Below are 12,492 nucleotides of genomic sequence, written 5' to 3'. Positions count from 1 at the left end.
ATTTATTAATTGGGAAATAATAATCTTATCAACATATGGTGCTAGGAAAACTGGGTATCCATGTACAAAAACATCAAGTTGGACCACTGCCTCTCACCAATGCAAAAATGAACTCAAAATAGAACAAATATCTAAATAAAATCACTAAAACCACAAAATTCTAGTATAAAACTTTTGCAATCTTGGATTTGGCAGTGATTTCTCAGATATGACGCTGAAAGTTTGAGTAACAAAATAAAAAATAGGTAAATGAACTTTATCAAAATTAGAAATTTTCATATAGCAAAGAATAATGACCTACACAATGGGAGAAAATAATTGCTAACCATGTATCTAAGATTTTAATATCAAAATATATAAAGGACTGCTAGAATTGAACAAAAACACATATAACCTAATAAAAATAGAAGACTTGAACAGATGTTTCTCCAAAGAAGATATATAAATCGCTAATTAAATACACTAAAAGCTGCCTAACAACAATAGTCATCAGAGAAATTCAAATCAAAATCACAATGAAATACCATTTCATTGTGAATAAGAATAAGAATAAGTTAAATAATAACTATAAGAATAGTTATTATTTAAAAAAAATAACTAGCGTTAGTGAAGTTACAGAGAAATTGGAACACATATATATCATGGTGGGATTGTGAAATGTTGCAGCCGCTTTGCAAATCAGTTTGGTTTTTCCTGAGAAAGTTGAGCATAGAATTACCTTCTGGCCTGACAATCCTATGTCTTGGTATATACCTCAAAGAATTGAAAACAGGAGCTTGAATATGCCAATGATCATAGCACCGTTATTCACAATACCAAAAAGATGGAAGCAACCCAATTGTCAATTCAACAGATAAATGGATAGCAAAATACACTATATATATATATACACACAAGAGAATATTGTAATAGGGAATTAAGTTCTGATACATGCTACGACACAGATGACCCTTGAAGAAACCATGTTGAGTGAAATAATCCAGAAACATTAAGACAAATATTGTATGATTTGGCTCATATGAAATACCCAGAATAGACAAATTCTTAGAGACAGAGAAAAGATCACAGGCTAATAGGGACCAGTAAGTGAGGGTATTGGGGTGTTATTGTTTAATGGGTACAGAGTTTCTGTTTGAGGTGATGAAAAATTTTGGGTAACAGATATTGGTGACAGTAGCACAATATCGTGCATGTAATCTGTATCACCCAATTGTACACTTGAAAGTGGTAAAAATGGGAAATTTTGAGTTGTATGTATTTTACTACAGTAAGAAGCTTAAAAAAAGTCATGTTGCAATAGACCCTAAGAGTATTACCCCTGAGCAATGTGTTTAATACATTTACCTCTCCCTGCAGATAAGAATGTTCTTAACCCATGTCATCTAGAAACTGGACCCGGTTCTGAGAACTAGGAGGGTGGAAGCAGCAGGTATTACCATGGTAATGCGGATACTCTGTTGCTTTCCTTATTTCAGTTGTGGTGAGTCTCATCACCCTTATAGGAGTGGGTAAAGAATATAGGAAGAAGGAAATGCAAGGCTATTCATCTCAACTGCTTCTCAAGAAGTGTGCACAGTATCTTCTGCTTGAGTCTCAAGTCCAAAACTGACAATAATTTTTAATGAAAGTCTTGGCTTTGCTACAAGTCAATGTGACTTGCCAAGAGAGCAAAATATTTTTGTTTATTAAAAATATAGTCTTCATATTTAAATGAAATAATAAAATGATAGATATGTTAATAATTACCCTACGTATACTGCAAAAATGCGGTATAACATGAGGTGTTAGACCTGTAAGCACCCAGAAATGCAAAAGCCAAACAAGCAGGATGCATTATCACTCCATGTTTTATAGTTACCTCTTAATTATTCTAATGATGTGGGAAAGGTGCAGATGGTACAAAATGGAAAAGAAAACAGCTATTTAGTTTTGTTCTTTTGAAATGCAGTCAGAAAAAAATAGACATGAAGGAAAATGCACACTTAAAAAAAAGTCAATCTTTCCTTGACTTTTCTTTCAATTTAGCCCCATTGTGAGTGTCCTACAACTGTGTAAATGTGGAAACAGGATGCATAGTGAGTGATCTATTAATACACAGTTCAGATCTGACAGTCTACATTTGTTTGGCCATTTTATAATAAGAGATGTTTGTCGTGGATCAATAGATCATTTTGAAATGTCTAAGTCAATGGAAGAATTGAAAATTCAAATAAAGAATCTAATCTTGGTATTATATTATTAGAAGTGATTTAGACAGTCTTCTTTGCCCAGTAGTTTTATTGATTAAACTTTTTAAGAAACTTTGAGTTAGGAATGGATTTGGCGTTCAGTACCTTCTCAATAAATCTCCCTTCACTTGATTAGAGTTATAATAGGAAAAAAAGAAATAACTTTAGGTCAGAAAAAAAAAATGTCATTTTTAAATGGGCTGCTTTGTTATTGGGATTTTCAACAATTTATTTATTCATTTCTAAATTATTGTTGTAAGTAGATAATTGTATAAAATTAATTATAATGATCAGATTGCAGTGAACCTCCTTGCTTCTATAAAGTTGGTACATTATAACTGCTGTTTCTGACAGATGAGGGATTTATTTGGCAGTGTATTTCTTGATTAGCTAATAGCTGTACCTGCTGGGCTCACCAGAACATATTTTATATAATAAATTTGATGTATAGTCAAACTCTTCATTTGAAAATATGTGACAACTTCAAGAGTTATATTGCTTAATGCAAAGTCATACTCACATTATGAATTTGAATTTGCTTTTTTTCACAGTAGATTAGAATATCATGCACAAACCTAGCAGTAGATTAAGGTGGAATACAAAATTCATAAGTAACCAAAGAACTGGGTATTGTGCTTTTGAAAATAATTATGTCTTGGTTATTATATGAGCTAATCCAAACTGATATACATACATAAATGTAAGTCTAGATTATTGTCACTTACGTGAATAAGAACAAGTCATCCATGACAATTTTCTGTATTAAAGCATAACTTTGCTTGTGTTGGGAATAACAAAGTAAATATTTTAAAATCAAGATTGGTGTCATCTCATAGACTAGGGTCTCGATTTAAAACTATGAAACATAAATTTGCATTTTTAACTTTAAGTGAAAGTTGAGAAACACATGTAAAAATTACAAAATATGATCTTCCACTTAGTACTTAGTACTAACTTAGTACTGACTTAGTACTGACTTAGTACTGCCTTCCATGAGATGTGGTCCACTCAACTGGAAAGGTCACTGATAAATTTGGGACATACTTGAAAAAAATAGCCTGTCCCAATAGCATATCCACATTTCTACAAACATTTGGTTGAGGACAACTTTTATTACTTGCTAGCAACTGTTACTCCTTTTGTCCCTGTTATCCATGTCCTGGTAAGATTTAAAACGTGCATTCATGAAAAGTTTTTCTTTGTTATTTGAGGTGCCCAAATTTTGGTTTCTGTGAGTTAGAAATCTTGTTTGGCTCTATGTGCTTATCTATATCATCTTCACACATGATCATTTCTCTATTTCTAATTATAAATATTTTGTAAATTTAAGGCAGTAGGCAGGAAATCAAAGAACTTTATTAGAAATCAAATATATGGTGATATATACCCAAGACTTACAGAACGTATTTTTTTTGGGGGGGTGGGGTTCTTTTTTATAACTTCTTTTTTATTGCAAAATATAATATATATACAAAAAAGCGGTAGTTATAGAACAGATTTCAGAGTTTGGTATGGGTTATAGTTCAATGAGTTTTTGTTTTTTCTTCTAGCTGCTCCAAGACACTGGAGATCAACAGAAATATCAATATAATGATGTAGTAGTCATACTCATTTGTTAAATCCTATCTCCTCTGTTATACTCCTCCTTCTCTTTAAATTATATACATATATATAGGCAATAAATAAATAAATAAATAAATATATAAAAGCAATACATTTCAAAGTACATCACAACATTGGTAGAACAGATTTCAGAGTTTGGTATGGGTCACAACTCCATAATTTTAGGTTTTTATTGCTAGCTACTCTAAGCTACTAGAGGCTAAAAGAAATATCAGTATAATGACTCAGCACTCATACTCATTTGTTAAACCCTACCTTCTCTGTATAACTCCACCATCACCTTTGATCTTTCTCTCACTCTTTAGCAGTATTTGGGCTAGACCCATTCTAACTTTTTCATGTTGGAAGGGGCTGTTAATAATATGGGATAGGGTGATGGAACTAATTGATATTTTGAAAAGGCTGGCCCCTCTGTATTTCAGGACTTATCTGGTCCCGGGACTCATCTGGAGGTTGAAAGTTTTGGCCAGTTACCCTAGCGTGTGGAACCTTTGTAGAATCTTATGTAATGCCCTAGGTGTTCTTTAGGATTGGCAGGAATGGTTTTGGTTAAGGTTTGGCAAGTTATGATAGGTAGCAATGTCTAACTGAAATATGCATAAGAGTGACATCTAGTATAGCCTGTCGACTCTATTTGAACTCTCTCAACCACTGATACTAGTTATACTTATTTTCCCCCTTTTGGTCAGGATGTCATTGTTGATCCATGCTGCCAGGGAGACTTTCATCCCTGTATGTCATGTCCATCATAGCGGAGAGGGCAATGCATAGTTGCATAGTTGGGCTTAGAGAGAGTGAGGTCACATCTGAGCTACAAAAGAGGTCCTCCTACTTATAGGTAGGCTAAGCTTCTTCACTACATACATTAACTTCACATGAGCAAGGCTCAAGATCAAGGGCTTAGCCTACTGATTTGGGTGTCCCTAATGTTTGGCACAGTATTGGGGTTTCCCCAGTGGTAAAGTTTAACAGTTCCATAATTTTTCTCATCCCTCAAGGGACTTTGCCAATACTTTTTGATTATCTTCTTAATATGCTCTAGGATGTATCCAGGCATTACACTAAGCTATACAGGATTAAAGGCTTTCATTCTTATTCTGGATCCCCTGTATTTGGATTGTTTAAATGATCTAACCAGACAGGTTGAATTAGATTATGTGCTATAGAAAATGTATTTTTAATTTCTCTCCCTTGCAAAAAGTATTCTAATGCATACATACAAACATACATGCATATGTAGTGATACTATTATCTTACAGAGCTACATGTATAATTTATTAATATGTATTATATTTAGTTTGTTCTTCAAATGCAAAATCTAGTAGGCTTTTAAAAAATTTCCTAGATTTCTGTATCTGGATTTCTGTATTTTCCAGTCTACTGGAAAATATGTTAAAATGACTAAAATTTATTTGAAATATAAGACTGGATTTATTTTGTTCCTAATGAACCCTGTCTCTCAAGCTAAATTTCTCTAAGAGCTGATGTACAAGTGCAAACAGATTTTTTTCCAAATGAAGGCTTGATATTCTGCATACAGGTATTGTGATAAGATTCCATTTAGCTAGAAGCATGACAGTGTTGCCCACCTTTAAATCTATGGATTACATCCATAATTTAAAAATCTCTTCTCTCTCTTCAGGAAAGCAAAAAACAGTGGACTAGATATGAAAGAGCTTTTACTGGTGGACAAGAAAAAATTATTTTTACTGTGGTAAGAAAAACAAATGATATGTAGCAAATTTGTGTCTTGCTCAGTTCCAAATGATGCCACTGTGCCAATTTTCCTTTTGCTTGCAAAGGCTTCGCAGTATTAGCAACCTAATAAAAATGATCTGGGGGGTGGTGTTGGGATGACTCCCAGAAAAGTAGCAAATTCTTGTAAAATGTGCAACCTTCTGAATTGGGTGTATAACAGTTTTTCCTGAAATAGTTCCCCAGTATGCTGAAAGGAATAATGTGTTTTCCAAAAGTATCCAAAGATATGGTTTATATTTGTGGAGCATCTATCTTCCTGTAAGCTTGGCCTACTTATTTAATAAGCTTCTGGGAATAGCATTCGAAAGTGTATTTCATCAATTATTTAAATACTTTTATTTTGTACTTTTCCTCATTTAGATTTTAAAGTATAATTCTGATAGGTATTATTCTTACAATTTTTGTACAATGATTAAGAGAGCATGCTCTTGATATCCCTTTATTGTAGGTACTTTTCACTATATCTAACTTGTTTCCAAACAATCCTTTACTAATGTCTTTTCTTTGTTGGGCAGGAAACTTGAGTAAATAGAGACAAGTCCCTTGACATAAAGCCTTCAGTTTTAACCAGGAATATAATAGAATGATTTAAAAAAAAATACAGTTGCTGTTGTGAACCAGCAGTAGATCTAAGGGATACTGAGGTTAGCATTTATACATACATGGAAATTAAGATATTCCTGCCACTTTTTGCTTTGTAAATGACTTCAGTTCACTCAAATTCCCTCCCTAGTCACATCAAACACACACACACACACACACACGCACACAATTGCAGGTTACATAATTTCTGTGAACACATTTTACCAATAGAAGTGTTTGTTTCTAATAATCTTTCATGCTCTTTAAAAATAATGAAAGTTTTAAATTGAGCAGTGATTATCCATATACCTTTTCTATTGTATAAATTTACCATTAAAAATGTGAATTTCGTGAGTATGTTCTAACCTAGAAAGTATTTTGTTTACACTTCTACAAACTTGATTCTTTTTCTTTTCCAACTGTTATGAAAATCAGATGTCCTATGGATCGCTCTGAAACTTGATAGCTTTAATATTGTCATCTAATGACCAGAGAGCTGTACTGATTTTTCTTTTAAGCAACTTCACTTGGGAAACTTATTACCGAGGAAATCTTGTTTGTCTTTTCTGTCTTGTGCACTTTTCCCTCATTGATTTCTGACTGATATTTTCTGAGATCTGTTGTTATACACAAATATCTCTAATGAGCAGAGCATTGTCTTTTATTAAACTTGGCCAACAAAATGTACTATCATGATTGTATAAAATAGATTTTGTTAAAGATTCAGTTCAAAAGTAAATAAATGAATGTGTAATGCTATGGTGGAAGAAAATCTGAAAGATGCTTATTTCAGAGATTCTTAGTATATTTTTCTAGAGGAACATTTTTTCACATATACAAAGGTTTAAGCTCTTCAGGCCTATATGATAAAAGGCTATTATGAACAAAGATTTTTTTAGAAATACGCAGTTAAACTATTATTGTTATGTTGTGCTCTAAAATTTCAAAGCCTTTAGCATGCAGTGATGAATTAAGGATCTTCAAAAATGTAGTTTTCACAGATTTATTTACCTCAAGACCATATGTCAAAAGCCATGTAGTTTACAAACGATAGTTTGGGGAGCATTTTTCTAGATATTTAGACTTATAATAGGATGTCACACAAATAATTATCTTTTTGCACATTGCTGGCATTTATTAAATAGTTATGTTTTTGTTTTGAAATTGTATGCAAATCTGATTTGAATTCTTGTTAATTGATATTAAAATCCTAGTTTTTAAAGAATACTGTGTGCAATTAGGTTGAGATTTTCTCTCTAAGGCATGTTTATTCATAATAGCATGTATTATTAAAACTTATCACAATATTTTATAAAATCAAACAAGCAAAACAATTCTTCAGCCCAAACCAAACATGAATGATTGAATGAATGAATAGCTATGAAATTCATTCTCTCACTATGTAATGTTAGTCTTTTTTTCTCTTTGAAACCTGATTAAGAATTGGAAGCAGATCTGAATGTAAGGAGATATTAGTAGTACTCCAAAGAGATAGGAATTTGTCCTTCATTTCCTGTTGAGACCACATTCGACTCACATTTTCATTTTTTTTTACCAATTCTGGAAGCTTCTGGGTTCTGGCAGAAGAAAAGTATTTCAAATTGCAACCAAGATCTGTAAAAATGCCATCATTTTTGACATTTTTATTGCCCTTCTCAAGTGAGTGGTGACTATCAGAGTTTTGCTAAGTTTTTCTATTGCTGACAGGCATTATGTGTGAGTTAGACACATTATTTGCAAGCAGGTAACCATGACAAACTCAGAAAAATCACTACTATAATTTACACCATTTTGTCCTAATTTGAAGTGTATATTTTCTTAAAAAGTTTTTAATTGTAAGAAAATGACACATTAGAACCTATGGCATTGCTAAAGTTATATAGTTCTAAACATGTAGTGTACACTAATATTTAATCATCTGTATGCTAGACTAAGACTGATTTTATTTTTATCCAAAGGAACATTTCATGAGTCCATCTGGAAGGTTTTCCATATTGGAACCTTATGTCATTGTTAGTCTGGCGCATATGCACAAAAAACTACATGAATTTGCTTTTAAGTCATTAAATTGGGCAAAAGCAAGATGGTTTTTCTCTTAATATGAGTAATCTCCAGAGTAGGAATTCCAAAGGTAGCATTTTTCTGTCATGTCTCTAATGCATATGTAACTTGTCCATTATTTAAGAAATCATTTTATCCATTTTATTAATTTACTTATTGGTACATAAATAGTTATGAAACAAAAAAAAATAGATGCAAGCAGCTTATGTAGGTAGTTTCAATGCAGCAATTCTTCTCCTTGTTTCTGGAGATGAAGAAACAGAAAACAGCTTAAATGATAGTTTATTAGGATAAGACTGATATCTTCAAATCCTATGCCCTGTGCATGAGAATTCTTTTATCATTTGACTGTAGAGAGAAAATGTTACAATATATTAGTTTCTGTTGTTTATTTTTTCCGTATAGATTAGGAGATACACCTCGTTTCTGACCCTAATTAGTGCTTTAGGAAGGAAATGAAAGAGTTGAATTAGCTTGAGAGATAGCTATAAAGGTAAAAATAGCAATTATATATATATAAAGGCATTTCGAAGCTAGAGTGTTACTTTATGATCATATTTGTGCATATTTTAACATACAGGCTTATTATAACAAACCTCATTAATCACTAAAGGGCATCTGCAGTGAGATTTTGTAGGAGAAATGACATTAAATTTCCTGGAAGAAGTATTCTTCATTTCTGAACTGTTATTTTAATCAAAATTATATCTCATTCTTTGATCTATAAATGATTGATAGTGCAGGCATAGCTAACAAGGATTATATGACGCATAACTGTGGAGCTGTCCTTTATTTATTAGATCTTTTAGTGTCCAGGATTTTATCTGATGCTGTTTTTGATAGGAAAGATGGGCAATGGTGATAGCATATTATAAAGAGATAGGGGAGCAATAAATAGGTCAGTGATCTGATGATTTTGTGGGTGTCTACCCTACTGCAGGTAGACCAGGAAAGTGAGCCATCGGGGCCTACCTAATCCAGATCTGACCATACATTCTGATGATTTAAATCACACCCCCTGCTCTGCTGCCATTTTCTCTTCAGTCCAGCACCTTTTAGAAGACAGAAAATATACCTGAGATATGCAAGAAAATTTCGAATGCCTTTAATTTGATGAAGACAGGCAAAAATATTTCTATCCCATCACTCCTCCAAAAAACAGCAGCAACAAATGAACAAAAACCAAACATACAAAAACACATGCAGAAGCATCCATTTAATATATGGCATTACAATAAATTTAAGAATACTCTATTAAGTGCCTACCTATGTATCAAATAACCTAAACAATGTAGTGATCTTGATGTTAGAACTTCTGAGATATTTGTTTTGGTATTGATTGCTGGATTTATTTGTTTTTATATATGCTTTAAGGTCATCAATCAGACCTATATCTTCCGGGATATATTATTCTATTCAGTTCTGAAGAAATTCCACCTGACTTTTAATAACAATATAAAAGGACGGTATAAGCCAAGCTTAATAAATTTTCAGATGAATAATTAATCATATCAGGAAATCACTGTTATTCTCTTTTAATAATAATAGATATAATTTAAGAAAATAGGATAAAGTGGAAGAAATAATGATCCAGGTGGTCTAAAGGTATACCTTAGTGATGCCTCTGTTTATGTCCATCATAAAATATGTATCAATAGACTCACAAAATATGGACTAGAATTCTAGATCCAACTAAGAAAATAAAAAAGTTTATTGACTCCAGCCAAAATTTTAAGAATGTTATTAAACAAAAGTTTTTGTGCACTTAAAAAACAAAAAGAAAGATGAGTAAGCTTAGCAAAGATTTTTTTAGCAAAGAATAAGTTTTGGGGAAATACTACAAACACAGAGCCAACTAAGTCAGCTGGCAAGTTGTTGTCTGAGATCCTTACGTATAAAATGGTGACCTCTAGGATGTATAATGGATTTCAACCAGCTGAATACATGCGTCACAATATATGTTGAATGAAAATTATTCTAAATTGAAAGGATTCTGTCTTAATTGAGAATTATTCTTACCAACTTCTATCAATGGTGTGTGACAATATCGAAGAAAGCTGATTGGTTTTAAAGATAATAAACTTTATAGGCAGCCAGAACGCTAATTAAATAAAATAAAGCTTTGATAATTATAAAAAATTACATTTATTTTGACAGCTGTTTGTTAAAGGACAAGGTGGAGATCTAGCTGTCCTGATGGAAGTTCATGTACCAAAAATGAAACGATTAACTGAGAACAACCTCGAATATGGGTCAATAGCATCAAATGGTTAGTAAAAGTTTGATTCCATTTTTGACTGTTAATAAAAGCATTCTGTCAAGAATATGAACTCCTACTATATGTTTGCGCTGGTCAAAGAACACATAGGAATTGTTGATTTCTAGGTGACAGAATTGAGGATGTTTCTAAAAGTTACATGGACAAACTGGATCACCCTAGAAGAGAATGATAAGGCTGGTCAGAGGTTAGAGCCATGCTTTAAAAATAAATAATCTTAAAAGTTTTACATGTTATCCAACAAAGAATTCTCTGAACTTATATATTCATGCGAAATATAATAAAAACCTAAGAATATATCATATTTATTTATTAAATTTATTGAAAAATAAAATTACCTAGACCTAAGGCTTGGGAATAGTTATCCTAATAAATCTGATTTAGGATAGTTAAGATAATTTCTTCAGGTTTGAGAGAAAAAGCAAGCAAAATTTATGAGATACATTTCCATTCAGTGCAAGAAAGGCATTGCAGCATTCAAACATGGAAAGAATTTCTTTGCAAGATAGTGAACCATGCATCAAGGAAAATATTCAAACACAGTTTTTTTTTTTTTTACATGGGCAGGCACCGGGAATCGAACCCGGGTCTCAGACCGGCATGGCAGGCGAGAATTCTACCACTAAGCCACCGTTACACCACCCTCAAACACAGTTTTTATTGAAATATTATATATTCACATACCATATAATCATCCAAAGTGTACAATCAATGTTTCAAAGTATTATCATATAGCTATGCATTCATTACCATGATTGATTTTTTAACATATTCATTATTCCAGAAAAAAAAAGAATAAGAATGAAAATAAAAGTAAAAAAGAACATCCAAAATATCATATAACCCCCATACCTCCATTGTTTATTTATTTTCTGTCTTCTTTTTTCTTACCCATCTGTCCATAAACTGGATAAAGGGAGTGTCAGTCACAAGATTAAACATAATTTTTGAGAAAATATCTAAAAAGGATTTATTGGGGGGGGTGTAGATGGCTAGAAACAATGAATTCTTAGATAGTTTCAAAATCTAACAGTTCATGATTTGAGGACAGGTGGCTGCTTGGAACAAGGCTTCTTTAATTTGATGTCTGGTAATTGAACATACAGAGTGGGCTGGAAGGAAAAGTAAGATGATTAGCTGAATGGATTAGTAGTGTAAACAAGATGAGTTACTTAATCAACTTGATACAAATGATTTTCAAATCACTCCTTAATAATTTTGGAAAAATTGATTCACGTCACTTGAGTCCCTATTTTATGTCAAGCATTGTCCCAGCTGCTATGAGAAATATAATAACGAATAATATATGGTCCTTGTCAACAGAATCTTATGGAATAATTAGGAAGATAAGATTCACCTGCAAGAAAATATTTGGAAAGCACAATACAATGCGGTCTGAAATTAGATATTAAACTGTTGGCCTCATATAAGTGCAATAAGAATTCTGGGAATTCAGAATATCAGAAACTCTGGATTCTTGGTCTATATTGACATTGTTTATGGTGTGAATTAGCTTCTTGGAGCAGTCATAAAAATCTGCAACCTGCCCATTCATGTGTTTATCTGTATATTGTGTTCCCAGTAGAATGAGGTTTTATGGAGACTCTGTCATGTCCCCAGTACCTGAAACACAGTAGTCACTCAGTAAAATCAATGCATAAATGAATTTTCCCCTTTCATTGGCAAACTAAAGACCACACCTATCTTTCCAAACTTATTAAACATTTTTTTGAGGACCAGTTGAGGTAATTGAGGTGAAATAATTTAAATTTGTCATGATACATGGTTCCATAGTTGTTACAAATATTTCCTGTCAACTCATCGAAGAGACGTGAAAGATACCCAGTTCAAAGTTGAAGCCGTATTCTTTTTTCGTAATTAGCTATAATCCATGTAAAGCACTTTGGAAAATAGTAGACTCTATCCTTAACTAGACATCCTTGATAAACTGGATAGCCTAGA

At 32.4% G+C, this 12,492-nt stretch overlaps 1 long non-coding RNA gene across 1 annotated transcript; it reads left to right on the top strand.

Annotated features, from left to right (window-relative positions):
* Positions 1-1,311: 1,311 nt before the first annotated feature.
* Positions 1,312-10,515, top strand: LOC143669747 (uncharacterized). Its single transcript, XR_013169042.1, has 3 exons — positions 1,312-1,440; positions 5,494-5,565; positions 10,410-10,515. It is a non-coding gene; the product is annotated as an uncharacterized LOC143669747 (long non-coding RNA).
* The last annotated feature ends 1,977 nt before the right edge of the window (positions 10,516-12,492 follow it).

This window comes from Tamandua tetradactyla, chromosome 26, assembly GCF_023851605.1.
Source record: "Tamandua tetradactyla isolate mTamTet1 chromosome 26, mTamTet1.pri, whole genome shotgun sequence".
Taxonomy (NCBI): domain Eukaryota; kingdom Metazoa; phylum Chordata; class Mammalia; order Pilosa; family Myrmecophagidae; genus Tamandua; species Tamandua tetradactyla.
This window is presented reverse-complemented; position numbering and strand designations above follow the sequence as displayed.